Genomic DNA, 14,856 nt, shown 5'->3' with positions numbered 1-14,856 from the left:
TTTCAAATTTCTGCTCAACCGCTCCTGAATAACTAAGACTGGGTGAGGATGTAACTATATCTTTTGACACTGGGGGCAACAGCCATAAAATAGCAACCCACATTTGCAGTGCCTGTAATGAGCACAGTACCCCGTCAAAGGTACAATGCTTAGACCTTTTCACACTCTCACACATATTCCTCTCAACTTTGAAAGGGTAAGAAAAAAACAAACAAAAAAGGGTGCTCTTCTAACAAGTACTGTACACACCCTAAATGAGAACAAATGTTTATAGACACAGGAAGCTGAAAATAAAGTTTAGAAACTAGCAAATATGGGTTTCCTGCTTATACAGTAAATTGGTATTGAGAACAGCTTTCAAGAGCTGAAGTAAGGCTGCCCTCATTTGACAAAAAAAAAATCTTCTGGAAAATATGTGTGCACAGTGAATTTCTTTAAAATTAGTACCATTTCTACAGAGTTTTTGATTGGAAAGTTAGGAAAGCAGCCTAGTAGGGAGGGTATCTCCCAAGTACGGAAAAAGGGATACACACGTACACACATAAACATACCCCCGCCCCCCACACACATATCTCAGCAGCTGGTTGAGGCTGGTTATTTTAGGCGTTCATCAGAAACACTATCGGAACTTTGTGTGTCTTCATCACTCTTGAATTCTCCACTTCATCCACCCTTGAAGACCGCTTTAGAACTTCAGTTTTTTTACTCTTACCTGAAAAGCTGTGGTTTCCATATTTGGAATTCTCCACACTTTTGATCCCTTCCTTTACGTTTTGTGGACTTGGTATACTAAAGCTTGGCCATAACGCAGCACTCTCTCGAAGGCTTTTACTATCAGCTACTAAGGCAGTTTTCGCAAACTCATGCAATTTATGGGCCCATTTGGAAGGCAACTGTTCTGGACTTACGATGTTGATGAATTATTTTTATTATCAGGATGCTTAAAAAGGTACAGACATTAAAACAGGGGTCAACTCTATGCTCATCACTCCCTTAGAATTATAAAACAGAAGAAACGGTTCAAATGAGACACAAACACAATGATCTGACCAATGCATTTTGGATTGCCAACATAAATTCAATGTGGCAAACTATGGCATTTGCTGACTCCAAAACACCACTGGTGACACCGATATGACCCTGTGTTATTAAATAGATTCTATGAGGTCAGCCTGCCTAAAGTACTGTGTACTGCTTGAAGATTCGGTGCTCTCACCAGTGTTTCCCCTCTTTTCCCATATAGTGCATCATTGTGTCAGCTAGCCTTTACCCTGTGTTATTTTACTGTGCATTATTTCTGTGCCAATGTGACAGTCAATGCAGATACCAGCAAGGACTCTGAATCTGTGGCAGTACACAGTTATGAAGGGATCATTCTAAGATACGCTCCTTATTTTTTAGCATGATCAAAATAAGAACACCAAATTAAACAAACAAACAGACGTAAGAGTACTCAAATCCCTGAGAAAAAGTTGCTGAGTGGCTGTTGTTAGCCTGAGAAGCTGATAATATAGTCCTTTATAATTATAGTTATGTCCAACACTGTAGATTTGGCAGAGCAAGTATGGGAACTATTTTATCTAGTTTTTAAAGGCAAAATTCTTCAAAATATCCTGAATTAAAATGAAAGGGATCCATCAGGGGCTTTGAAAAGTACAAATTAATGCATATTTGAAGAGGTGTATGAACTCCTTTGGGAACCTTCCACTAGAGTGATTTGGAATAGAGGCACCTCACAAAATACATGGTTTTTCTTCCTTTTTTCCTGAAGAGATTATACATAATGTTTTACACTTCTATACCGTCTTTCCCCCCAGGCAGTACAAAGTGTAAGGTCGGATCTTAACAAACGGCACCGCGAAACAGAGGAAAGCTTCAAGTGAGCTTTATTAGGGAGTGCTCCCGGGCGAGGTTCACTGGTCCGAGAGAAAGGGGCCAGAGAAGTCGCGCCCGGGCGAGGGTTTGGGCAGAATTTATAGGGGAAGAAGGGAAAGGGGTGTGGTGAATCCGGGAGGGCGCAGGGTATTCCTTATTTGGTGGTCTTTTTGGGTATCGTGGGGGACCGTTAGTCCCGCCCCTCGAAAGGCGGGAAGGCTGGGCCGGGTGGAAAGTCTCCAGGTCAGTTCCTGGAACTGGGTGGTCCGGAGAGTTTCGGTCTGATGCAACCTGTGAATCTGATTGTGTTCCCTTGCCTCGGGCCAGTTGGCCTTACACAAAGTACTTCAGAAACTTCATATTAATGATGTTAACATACTCATGAGACTAAATAGATGGTATGGAACATGGTCCCCGGCTTATAAATAAATGAAAAACTCAAAGAGAGGGATAGAATTTTATTCCCTGGACACTTTGATTAACTTCTTTCCCCCACTCATAGCACTATAAAAATTGACACTCTCTTCTTTTACTTTTTTACTCTTTATTCATTCACCCAAGGAATCTGTATTAAGAGCAATGTTCTATGCATTGTACTAGATGTGATGAGGATAGTAAGGCCAAGACAAGGCATGGTACCCGACCTTGAAAAGCTAATAATAAGAGAGGATGAAAAGGAAAACACTCATACAGAAGCTGAAAGATGATTAAAACATAATCACTTCATATGAATAAAAATGTCTGAAAACCTGGTCTAGGAATTTAGATAAAGGGTCCTCCCTAGAGGGCTGGTGGTAGAGGGGGGATGGCACAGAGATGGCAGCGATTCGGGTGATATTGATCTGGTGATTAGAGGGTTATACATTTTGGATAGATGTAGAAGAAGCTGTTCTAGACAGGAGAAATAGTGCATCACTGGCGGCGAGACACTAGATAAGAATGGGCAGCAGTGAGTAGACCACAGAGTATAATAGGTTATTATTATATAAGTACTTTCTGTATGCTGTGGATTAGGTACAGGCTTTATATGCTTATCTGATATAATCTTTACACTTGGATCCAATTTAAAGGCACAAAAATGCAGGCTCAGCAAGATTAAGTAATCTGTCCTGGGTCACAAGGGTAGAAAGTGGAAGAAACGAGACTCACACTGGCTATTTGACTCCAAAGCCTCTGCTCTCAAACATTATGTTATATGATTTCCCCACAGTGAGAGGTGACAGCTAAAAGGTTAGTTGGTGCTGGATTATAGAAGTTTTTGATGCCATTGGGTTCAGGCTTCACACCGTAGGGAGTGGAAAACAATGGATAAGTTTTTGAGTAGGAGAGTAATAGGAAACACAACAGTGCTTTAGAAAGAGGAATTTGGCAATGGTGCATTGGATGAGCCAGAAGGGGAGACACAGGGAAGAACAAAAATGGATTCCTTCGGGTGTCTAGGCTTGGATCTTATCATGGCCTCCCAGTGTCCCAGCGTAGCCCCTCCTGACCTCCCCAACCTTATCCCATCCCACCCTCCACCTTTGCTCTCTGTCACCGTCCAAATCAGCCCATTTTCACTGTTGTGGTCGGAGTTATACTCCCTTCCACTGAAGAACATTTGTGCATGTTGTTCTAATTGGCAGAAATGATTTTTCCTCCTTTTGATTCCTTAATTTATCCTTCTCATCCTTCAGATTTTGGTTTAAATGTAACTTCCCTTGTCCTGGCATTTTTGCTTATGTCAAATGCCCTGCTAGGGACCCTCATAGCACCATGCACCCTCTCCTTTATAACATTCATCACAGGCAGAATGATCCATTTATCTGTGTGATTATTCACTTAACATTTGTCTGCCTCCTCTAGAACATAAGCTCCTTTTTCTTCTTTTTTTAAAATTTATTTTAATTATTTATTTTTGGCTGCGTTGGGTCTTCATTGCTGCGCATGGGCTTTCTCTAGTTGCAGCAAGCGGGGGCTACTCTTTTCGTTGCGGTGCGCGGGCTTCTCACTGTGGTGGCTTCTCTTGTTGTGGAGCACGGGCTCTAGGCGTGCGGGCTCAGTAGTTGTGGCACGTGAGCTTAGTTGCTCTGCAGCATGTAGGATCCTCCTGGACCAGGGATTGAACCCGTGTCCCCTGCATTGGCTGGCGGATTCTTAACCACTGTGCCACCAGGGAAGTCCCTAGAATATAAGCTCCGTGAGGGCAGGAGTCTTGTGTGCTTTTTGCTCATCACTGTATTCCCAGGGCCTACGGCACTGAGTATCATGTGGTAGGCACTCGACATTTGTTGAATGAGTGAGTGAATGAGTGGATGAATGAATGTTGGATCAGGATGACAGAAGTGGGAATGAACAGAAAGGTACGATGCAAGTGTTGGCAGAAGGCCCCAATGACGGATTTAGGGTAGGGGATGGGAGAAGCAGAGGCAGGGAACGCAAAGGTTTAGACAGTTGTCACTGATGGCTCTGCGGTGCTCAGGCCTGGCTACTAGACAAATCAAAACGTCTACAGTAGTGCACTTTGCACTCACTACCATCTTGGGGCAGTAGCCGCCTGAAATTTTGAAGCAAGGGGCAAAGAATCAGAAGCAGAAATGGGTGAGTGGCTTAGAGTAAATCACACCCTTAATCAGAGAGTTCGAGTAGGAGACCGGCAGGGTGGGGGGAAGCCCCTGTGTGGAAATGTGCCTCGGGGGGATCATCGGATTTCCCAGGCACCGAAATATACAGTTGATCCTCAAGCCATGTCACTAACACTGCTGCAGTTTCCTTTAGGTTTGAGTGAAGGCTGATTCCTATTCCTGTTCCAGGGAGATTTCATAATGTCAATTGTCCCAGGTGGGGAGCAGCTCGGCATGGTGGGAAAAGCACTGATGACATCCTCCAAGGCCTTGAGCAGATATTGCCTTTGTCACATGGCCTTATCTGACCACCATGACACTCCCACGCTTCCCCAGAAGCACTGGGTCTGCCCTCACTCGCCCAGGTCCTGTCGTGTATATAGGCACACCTCTGTCATGGTCACATTATTTCTTTATGTTCGGGTATCTTTTTTTCCCACTAGATTATGAGCTCTTTGAAAGGAAGGACTTCATCAACTTCATATGGATTGGGATTTAGAGCAGGGGCTCTGGAGATAAAATGCCTGGGTTCGAATCCTGGCTCTTCATGTACTGACTGTAAGCTTGGACAAGTGACTGAATCTCTCTCTGCATTTTGGTTTCCTTATCTGACAAAAAAGGATAATAGCTGCACCCCTACTTAACAGAGTCATTGTCAGGATTCTCATCCATTCAACCATTCATAATTGATTCCAGTCATTTATTCAATGAGTATCATATTCCTGGCCCTGAGCTAGATGCTAGAAATACAACTGTAAATGAAATGGAAAAGGTTCCTCCTCTTTCAGAGCTTATATTGCATGGGAGGGAAAAAAGAATTACAAGCTGATAAATACTGTAATTTCAGGCAGTAAAATGTATGCCAGAACTGGTTTACACTGGCTCACAAGAGTGAACTCTGTGTATTTCTTCCCAGCTTCACATTCAGCAACATCACACGGATAACCTGGAGCATTGAATGAGCCCTAGTGGAAGTATTGACATGAGGAAATTGGCAAATGCTATAAATCCACAACCCAAGGCACTAAGACAGGTTGATTAAGAGAAAATGACTAAGGGGGTGAGAGTGGGGTAACTCATTGTCAAGGAATCTCTGAAAAAGTGAAGTTTGTGCTCGGACCTGAAATATAAGTATCCAGAAATGATGAAGGGAAGAGTAATCTAGGCCGAGTGGACAGCTGGTTCAAAGCCCTAAAGGGGCAATAAGTCTGGTATATATTCCAGGAACAATAACTATGAAAGTCACTGAGGAATGAGGGGAAGAATGGAACCAGGGTGAGGGGGGGGGAATGAGATGAGGTGAGGTCAGAGCAAGGTCACATAGATCCTTGTAGGCAAAGCATCTGCGTTTATTCCAAGTGCAGCTGGAAACTGTCGAGGGTTTTAGCAAGAGGGACTATTTAAAGGACTTAGCCTGGACCTGACACCTAGGACATACTCAGTGAGTGGTACCTATTCCTTTGAATACTTATCTTGGTGTCCCTGCGAGCTCACACATCGTCTGATATGTAGAAGGCATCCAGTTAAAGTTTGTTGAATAATAAATAAATGTGTGGTCACAAAGAAGCCCCTTGCCCTCTCTGAGCCTCAGCTGCCTCATCAGAAACATTAATTCTTTGTAACAGATGGTCTCCCAGGTCCTCCTGTTCCTAAGCTCTCCCACTGTATTACTGTGGATTACAGACTGGTTTTGCTAACCCGACCTGGCAGAGGTTACCGCAGCTCTAACCGCCAATAGTCTTGAACAAATATGCAGTACTATTTGAGTTACTGGAGTTACCTCATTTCAGAACATGACATTCCTACCCTGTACAGTTGCATAAAACATAACAGGATCCATATTTCTGTTCCCATCTTAAGGGGCAGGAGGAGAAAGGGGAGAGAGAGAAAAAAATAGGCACTCACTAACAAGGCCATAAATATTGATGTCTTCCTCAGACCCCCCTAGAGCTCTATCGTTTTGTCAACTGGCTGATTAATAATAGATTAAACACTTTATTTTGCTTACTCTGAGATCCATGACTTTAAATGCATCTGCTGTGTGGGAACTGGTTTAGATGGGGATCCACAGATCACGCAGACTTCCAGCATAAAAATACAACGGGAGGGGAAACAAATGGAGCATGACAACCACTGTTTCCACTGAGTAATATCTCCAATGATGCATGTGAGGCTCGGCATGTCTTTCCAGATGTTCATTTCTTTTCCCAAGAACCCACTCACATGAGAACACAAGTGAAAGGACTGTGCTAACATGTACCATATGGTAGTGTTCTGAGTAAGTGACAGAAGAGAAAGGAAGTCTTCCCACACCTCATCCAAATACCAGTTAGTGACCACAGGAATTTGGGCCAACATGGGCACAGCTGGGAGGAAACTGCATGTCTATGACTGCTGCAGTAGACCACCTTGCCCTAAAACCTTACTCTTAGTGGTGGAGACAAGTGACAGGACCAAAGAATCCACTGATGCCCCACTGGAAACCATTGGGGAGGTAAATGGGCCCTTGGGGCAGATGTGGGCAACTGGAAATACCCACTTACATGCTCATCTTTGTAAACCAGAGAGAGGATCACCACGTCTGAACACCAAAAGGCAGTTTGGCCTATTGGAAAAGATGTTGGGGGAATCATGATACCTGGCATCCTACTGTGACATTATCACTGAGTCTCTGTATGACTCTGGACTCACCCCTTCCTTGGGCCTGATTTTCCCATCTGTTCAGCAAGGGGATAGGTAAGAACAGTGTTTCTCAATGAGAATTACTGGTGGAATTTTTAAGAAATACAAATTCCAGTATTCTTTAGCATGTGTTGCATTGTGTCCTCCCAAAACACATGTTCATGTACAAAGCCCCAGTACGTCTGAATGTGACTATTTGGAAATAGGGTCATTGCGGATGTAAGTAGTTAGGATGAGATAACAGTGGAGTAGGGTAGATCCTTAGTCCTATACAACTGGTGTCCTTCTAAGAAGAGAAGACACACAGAGCCAAAAAGAGAAACCACTGTGTGATGACGGAGGCAGAGACTGAAGCGCAGCGGCTACAAGTCTATGAATGTCAAGGATTAATGGCAACCTCCGGAAGCTAGGAAGAAGCAAGGAGGGATTCTCACCTACAGTTTTTAGAGAGAGCATGGCCTTAACGATACCTTGATTTCAGACTTCCAGCCTTCAGAACTGTGAGACAATAAATTCTTGTTGTTTTAAGTCACCTGTTTGTGGTACTTAGTTACAGCAGCCCTACGAAACGAATACATCTTGCATCTAATCTTACCAAGTAAAAAAGTCAAAGTAGGGGCTGGTGGAAACTCATAGTTATAAAAAGTTCCCTAGAAAAATCTGGTGCACATCATGGCTTATAAACATTGAATTATGTGCCTTCCCAGCTCTGGAATTCTTTTATTCATGTGGAAATCTGACTAGCTTCTGGCACTGGAGATACACCCTGGAAACAATGAACTAGAAAAGAGATGCTTTGGTGATAAGAAGGGGAAACTTCTCTATATATATTCTGTGACAGAACAGTGGAGTCATGTTGATAGTGAAAAAAGAGAACCTCAAGGTGATGCTGAGATCATCACTCCATCCTCTTTCTAGGCTCACTTCACGTCCCCCGCCAAACCTAAACTACTTAAAAGGAAAAGTTGATGGTGCTGCCAGTGAGTCAAAGATCCCTTTGAGCTACAAATAAAAGCCATAAACATTCTTGCCAGAAATATACCTACACGTTCACAGAGCTCCAGACACCCTGATCCTCATCTGCTGACTTCTCAGGGATCTGTGAACATCCCATCAAGAGCCCCTGGATGCTGTAACCCGCCAAAGCCCCAGTATGGCCCAAAGGTGCTCACATAAAACCTTCAGAGAGAAAATAGGAAGGCAGTGATGACCACTCTTCTCTGCTCCTACCTTCTCCATCTGTAGAAGGAGGGGCTCATGCATCCATCTCGCACATATTCATCGCCCATCTACTCTGTGTCACAGCACCTCTGTTCTTACGTGCTGCGGATCTGAAAGACAGTGAAGATCTCTACTCTGAAGGTGCTAACCTTCTAGTAAGACCATCCATAGGTAAATGAGTGACTGTATGCTAGGAAGACAATACAGCAAGGTGATATGGTGGGGACAGACTTGGGGTAGAAGTGGAGGCCAGATAGGAAGGTCAGGGACACACTGGCTGCAGAGACTTCTGAGCCAGGCTGGGACCCAGTGATGCGAAGGAGCCGACCATGGAAAATTTGGGGGAAAATAGGTGCAGGAAAGAGCTCTAGGTGCATAGCCCCTAAAGTAGGAGAAAGCTTGGCATGAGTGAGGTACAGAGAGAAGACCTGTAGGGCTCCTGCATAGTAAGGTGGCGGAGCTATTTGGGAAGGTGAGGTGAGAGAGTTCAGAACAGGTCAGATAAGGCTCAGTATCCGGGACATAGAAGGCATCTGTATTTTATTCTAAGCATGATGGGAAGCCAGGAGAGGAGTTTTAAACAGCAGAATGAGGTGATCTGATTTACATTTTAGAAAGGCGGAGTGACTTTCTAAGGTTTTCCAATGTGGACTTTCTAGAAGGAAACAGCCTCATGTTCTTCTATCACTGCTGTCAACGTGGACAGAATGTCAATGTAACTAAACAGTACTGTACTATGGTGACAAGCAGTGGTATCTCACAGATGTGCAAGGGGGGAAGAAAAGGAGAATAGGAAGCTGTTTGCATGCCAAACGTCGAACTGAGCTGCTACCTAAGCCCCTGGGTTCCCAGTGAAATGTATAAACTACCTTTGTTATTTCTAAAGGGTTATCTGTTGATACATCTTTAGGCAAAACCTGTCATAAGATGTCTCTCCAAACTCACACTCGATCTCAGCTGCCCCCTATTAGGATGTTGACACTTGCAACATCAAAGTCAGAGACGCCCCACCGGGTGGCACTGCCAAGGTACCAACAAGCCTCTCTGAATACAGATAGCGGTAGGAACCTAGGCAGCGGAGGGCGACTCTCACCCCCTCCCTTCTCCTCTCCCTGAATCCAAATGTTAGCTTCTAATGAGATGTCGCAGCATGAGCGAGCTTCTCTGTGGCTGACCACCCCAGAAATTGGCACCAGACTGTAATATTAATGAGATGAACACTTGCATCTGAGTAGAAGATGACAAAATACAAAGTGTATTCTCATCCATAATCCCACTGGAACTTCATGTACATTCTAGGAGGAGAGCTGGGTGGGTATTTTTAGCCATTTCACCCACAGAGAAGCTTGGACCCAGGGCAGGCACTTGACCAAGCCCACGAGGCTCACACCTGGGCAGCAGAGTCCCACCCCTGTACTCATGCACATCCCAGTGAACTTGGCTGCCTCTGAGCTATATCACATTTTAGGCTCAAATGGGACAAGATAATGAGTACAGCTGCCAAGTTGTATAGAAGGTCAGTGCAACTAGTGCAGCGGTTTAAAGATGGGTTCTATGAACCAGTACATCTGGGTTTGAGGACTGTCTGTGTGAGCTCAGGCCAGTTACACAATCTCCCTCTGTTCCATTTAACTCATGTGTAAAATGTGGGAACTAAAAATTTCTCCTTTGTTCAGTTGTTGAGAGAGGTTGGTGAGATAAAGCAACCTCTTCTACTATGAAATGACCAGCTCTGATGTGATGATGTTGATGAGGATGAGGGTGATGATGATGATAGCAGCAAAAACTGGCTTTTAATGGGTACTTACTACATGCTGGGTCCTTTGCCTGTTGTTTATATGTGCTTCTTTTATCTGGTTTCATAGTGCCTATTGTATGATGGGCCCTCAATATACATCTATTTTTGTTGACTATTAAGCTTTTTTTTTTTTTTTTTTTTTTTTTTGTGCTGTACGTGGGCCTCTGATTGTTGTGGCCTCTCCCGTTGCGGAGCACAGGCTCCGGACGCGCAGGCTCAGCGGCCATGGCTCACGGGCCCAGCCGCTCCGTGGCACATGGGATCTTCCCAGACCAGGGCACGAACCCGCGTCCCCTACATTGGCAGGCGGACTCCCAACCACTGCGCCACCAGGGAAGCCCCTATTAAGCTTTTTAACATTGGAGATAATATTCTAGGGCAGATAAAACTCTATTTTAGTTACTGGAGGTGAAGATAGGGGTTTGGGAGAAGGGGATTAGAATGTGTCCTTCTTTTTCTATAGAGGGTGTCTCAATTTCCTGAAGAGCTATTCCCAGTCCTTTTCTCCCATTGGCAGTGCAGCAAACTGCGGACTGCCTTGATTTCTTTTGTGTCTTCCCAATCTGCTGCCGCCCCCAGCTATGCATGGGGTTGAAAGGCAGGATGGCAGGAACTTTAGTGGGTACTTGAGCAGGTGGTACAGAGAGCACTTGCCCACATGGGCTGCTGCTCGTGGCCATTTTTATCTGTGTGCAAAATTTATTTAATCTGGGGTTTAGGATCCCAGTTTTCTTTCTTAAGGCTCCCAGGGGAGCTGAGGGTCTCAACACGGTGTGCTGGCACAGGATTTGGGAGCCCTGGGACCTGGTTTTCGCCTCCTCCATCACTCACAGTATGACCTTGAGGCAAACCACTTGAACGCTTCATGGCCATTTCCCCAATTAGAACACTGCCACTCTACATCTGTGCGTGAGTGTGAGCTAAATGAAAACAATAGATGGGAAACAAATGCTTGGAGAAAAGTAGCAAAGGGCTATGTATATATATAGGTATACACGCACATGTGTATATCTATATCTGTATGCATTACTAGTCATTTATTATTATCATCATCGTCGTTTGTATTATTCTTCACAAATCCTTCATAGGTAATGGGGGACCTGTGACTAATGAGGACGAGCTCCCCCCTGCTGCAGAAAGTGCCCAGTTCCAGGCACACACTGGCTAACTTCACCCCCAGTCCTGCCCATCATAGTCTCTCGGGATATTTTTATTTCTTAGGGTTAAATAGCACACTTGAGTCTAGTTGATGTTTCCTGGACCAAAAATAATAGAGAATAAGTTAGCGCCATGGAATAAAGAAAAGCAAGCCCCAACTCTGATAAACAAGGGAACAAAAATATAAAGTACTTTTTATCGGGATGGGGTTTTCAGGGCATTTGTGGCAGATTATCTTATCTGTTCTTGTGAAGGAGTCCAGGCTTTGGGGAAAGATGATGTTGATAAAACCTTAGGTGTGCGTGACACTTTATGGTTTAAAAAGCGTGTTCATATTGTTATTGAACAATTCAAATCAACTCAATATTGATCAAATGCTACTTGGAGCAGTGTATTATGGTGAACATTATGTGAGGCCTCAACAACCTCTTAGAAGGACACAGCAATAGGAGATTATTTTTCCCTCCGTCTTTAGGAGAGGAAAGGGAAACAGAGAAGTTGAGTGATTGGGCCAAAGTCAGATTCTTAAAACAGAGATTAGATCACGTGCTGTTTCTACTTATAACCTTGCAGTGGCTTCTCATGCACATAAAATAAAATCCAAATTTCTCTCCATGGCCTCTCAGGCTCTGCCTTGTCTGGTCCTTTCTCTGTCTTCCCAGTCTAAACTTCTGTCGCTCTCTCCCTTGCCAAAAATGCTCCAGCTACCTGGTTGACCCTCAGTTCCTCAAATTCCACCACTAAGCTTTTTCCTACCACAGGACCATTGCACAAATTGTTCCCTCTGACTTGAATATTTCTCCCCCAATTTTATTCTGAAGAGCTAGTACCTTCTCAGCCTTTAAGACTGGGCTTAAATATCACCAGCCCATTATTACTTGTATTTAGACATTTATTTGTTGTGTGTGTTTTCTTTGTCTGTCTTACCCCATTAGAACTGAGGTCTATTAAGTCAGGTGCCTTATCTCTCTTACTCACTACCGTGTTCCCAGATATTGGCAGAGCCTGCTACAGAGTAGGAACACAATATGTAATGAATGAATGAGTGAATGAATGAAGCTTATAAACTTTGGACCTGAATCTCAAAACACATTTCTTCTGACTTTGGTTTGCTGGTCCTTCCTTTGATTCTATATGATCTCCCTGCAACCCAAGCGTTACTACCCTCGATTCTGTACCTTGGGATGGGAATGGGCAAAGATTCTATTTTTCTCAAATGAGGGAGAAACTGCAAACACACAATCATGCATTGTGCGAAAGGGGACCGTCTCTTGTACAAATAGCCTTGGTTGTTGAGGGCCTTGCTTCACAGGAAATTTACTAGATTTCCTATATCACAAATTTACAGCCGACAGGCTTACTGCCCATCCCCATTTGACAGGCTCCAGGGTAGCCCAGAGGTAAATGACTGCAGGGCATGCCTGCTTTCTGCACCCTGGGATTTCTGCTGAAGCTGGGATTATCATTGAGGACAATGATAAAGTTTGGCAGATGTTCAGAGCAGCTATCAACTCACTCAATTCCCCTTTCTCCCGCATCCATCCATCCATCCATCCATCCATCCATCCATCCATCCATCCATCCAGTATTTATTGACAGCTTACTATGTATTGGGCAACGTGGCCAACTATTAGTGACCTTTCTAAAGCACAAACAACCTAAAATGCTGCATGGACTTGCTGTGAGGGCCAAAGGTGGAGACATGAATACCACCCCTTACAAACTGTAAAGTCTGGAACACAGAAGGAATTATGACTGTTAATAGTACAACTTAGCAAGTGGAGAGCAGGGGGAAAGTGAACATATTGTAATTACAGTCTAAGGTGGCTGCTCATTTGGGGAATTATTTGGATATAGTCTTTACTTTTTTTTAACAATATATTTTACAAAAAATTCAATAAAAGGGAAGAAAAGTTTCTGTGATGTGACTTGTTTCAGTACATAGTCCCCACTCTTCCCCAGGGGACCAATTCAGGAAATTAAAATAGAAAACATGGTTGAAAGGAGGTGTCAAGGATTGGAATATTATTTAAAATGGAAGTACAGAGCCCAAAGCATTAGAATAATCAGAAGCTGTCTTTGGACATTTGCTCAGGGTACTGCCTCTACTTTCTCACTTCCTCTGGCCCCTTTCTCTTCTCCTCTGGTTTGCAAATACAATGCAGTTGTTTAAGACTTCTCTGCTTCGCAACCTCTCCCAGGAAGTTTTCCTAACCTCCTCAGGATACTTGCACATTTTCCTCTTCTCTCTAAATTCTCATAATGTATATAAACTAGGTCCTAGAAATTCATACTTAATTCTATGCCTCTTGGGTTTTTTTTCTCTTTTTTTCTCATTTAGTTTAAGTTAACTCTGCTCAGCAGATACTGTCCTTATCACCTCTGTCTTAAAGGTGGGAAGAATGAGGCTCACAGAATTTAAATAGAGCATCAAGGTTAGGTGACAAGTGGGTGATGGCAGTCGGATTAGAAACTAGGTCTTCAGAATCCTAGTCCATTTCTCTTGATAGCACGACTCTCTGTATCTGAATCAGTATGTTGGCCTGATTTGAATTGGGAACAGCAGTTGGATCTCTGGAAGAACACAATTCTGCCCCAGGTGCTAGTGGTATATATAAAGACCTGCTGTATACGGGTCACCAAAGCCTCACAAATCCAACATTCCTTTGTCTAACTGTCAGTCTAAGGTACCTGGTGTCCCTCATGCCCGAGAAGAATCCTAAATTTATTTCTGACATTACACTGCGAAGAGTCAGAAAACAGAACTCTCTCGGGGAAAGTCAGGCAGTCACTGGGGCCAGGTCACGGGAAACTTCTGGATGCTATGTTAAGAGTTCAGTTCTCATTCTGAGTTCTAGTCCCAGCTCTGCTGAGACTCCCAGGTGGCTCTGGCAAAGCCTTGAATCCTCTCTAGGACCTTGTTTCTTAGTAGCAGCACCACAGATTTTTGGAAGCTCTCTAAGGTGTCTCCTTTTGCTGATGTTCAATGACCTTTCTCAGCCTTTAGGACTTCCCAGAGCCTCAAGGACTAAGTTTCCAAAGTCTGAAGTACTGGATTGTAGGTCTCTTGAATGTTCCACCCTTTGTGCGCCCTAAAAATGGTAAACAGCATTATTGAATAGACAGTGTGCAAATTGTGTTTTATTTCCCTACATAAGAACATTGGATCTGACTTCTGTTAGGGACCGAAAATCAGGCCATAAACAGTTAAAAGGGTAGGCAACCAATATTTAAGGCCTGGCTGAGGCTTTCACTGTCCTTTTGCTGGTACCTGGGGTGCGGGTGTGGGACAGCTCCCCAGATGATTCAAGTAAATTCTTCTTTGTAAACAGCTCTCTCTCTCTCTCTCTCTCTCTCTCTCTCTACTTCCACGGGAGCTCTGTGTGCAGCACTACTGAGCTGAGGGAGATAAGGCCCAAGAGACCATCCCAGGATTAAATAGAGTCTCCTTGTGATGTAGAAGCCTGAAATTGCCAGCTCTAAATCAACATGAATTCTCCATTTAATTTGAATCAATGG

General features: G+C 43.9%; 1 protein-coding gene across 3 annotated transcripts in view; it reads right to left on the bottom strand.

Moving 5' to 3' along the window:
* The window catches only part of GRIA1 (glutamate ionotropic receptor AMPA type subunit 1), a 304,982-nt gene that overhangs the window by 198,775 nt on the left and 91,351 nt on the right, over positions 1 to 14,856 (bottom strand). The window lies entirely within an intron of this gene.

The sequence above is a fragment of the Tursiops truncatus genome, chromosome 3, assembly GCF_011762595.2.
Source record: "Tursiops truncatus isolate mTurTru1 chromosome 3, mTurTru1.mat.Y, whole genome shotgun sequence".
In the NCBI taxonomy this organism is placed as follows: Eukaryota; Metazoa; Chordata; class Mammalia; order Artiodactyla; family Delphinidae; genus Tursiops; species Tursiops truncatus.
Note: the sequence above shows the minus strand (reverse complement) of the source record. Positions and strands in the feature narration are given on the sequence as shown.